The sequence below is a fragment of the Verticillium alfalfae genome, genomic scaffold, assembly GCF_000150825.1.
Source record: "Verticillium alfalfae VaMs.102 supercont1.6 genomic scaffold, whole genome shotgun sequence".
Classification (NCBI taxonomy): Eukaryota; Fungi; Ascomycota; class Sordariomycetes; order Glomerellales; family Plectosphaerellaceae; genus Verticillium; species Verticillium alfalfae.
The window spans coordinates 209880-210521 of record NW_003315033.1 but is presented as its reverse complement, the minus strand read 5'-3'; positions in this window follow the sequence as shown (position 1 = coordinate 210521).

Genomic DNA, 642 nt, shown 5'->3' with positions numbered 1-642 from the left:
GAATATACACTTGGAGTGACCACAACCAAGAGCAGAGGTGAACGGGGGTGACAAATCGGCAAACCAGACGAGAGCATGCAAGAACACTCGGCGGCTGGACTTGAGAGAAGAGCCACAGGTTCAGCAAACTCGCTCGGGGCAGGACACGCGAAGTAGCAGACCAGATGGCGGGTACCGAGAGGATTCGCCTCCCGCGCCGTTGATTCTAGCGTACTGGGCCCTGGTCGACGGGAGACAGGGATAGGGCTGGAGAGGCCGAGCAGCTGGGGGCCGGTAGAGAGAACACACAGCCTTGCCAGGTGCAAGAGGAAAGAGCAGGGAAAAAAATGTATGCGAGGGACGACGAGGCGATGAGGTTGATGGGGTTGACAGGGTGCCGTGGAGCGAGTGGCCAAAACCCAAGCACACCCAGTGGCTGTAGGGCTTGGTGGGCTTGCCGTTGTCGAGGACAGGGAAGGAACCCCCCCCCCCGTCTCGCCTGTCCCCGTTGTCTGTGTCCAGGTCTCTGTTCGGGTCTGCATCTAGGCCCTGCGCGTGTGTCTGGGTCCGGAGCCCAGGACCGGGACTTTCTCAACCTATGATTGATGCGTGAGAGAGAGGGCAAGTGGTCTGATGGTTTACTTGGGGCCGGGCCATCGCCAA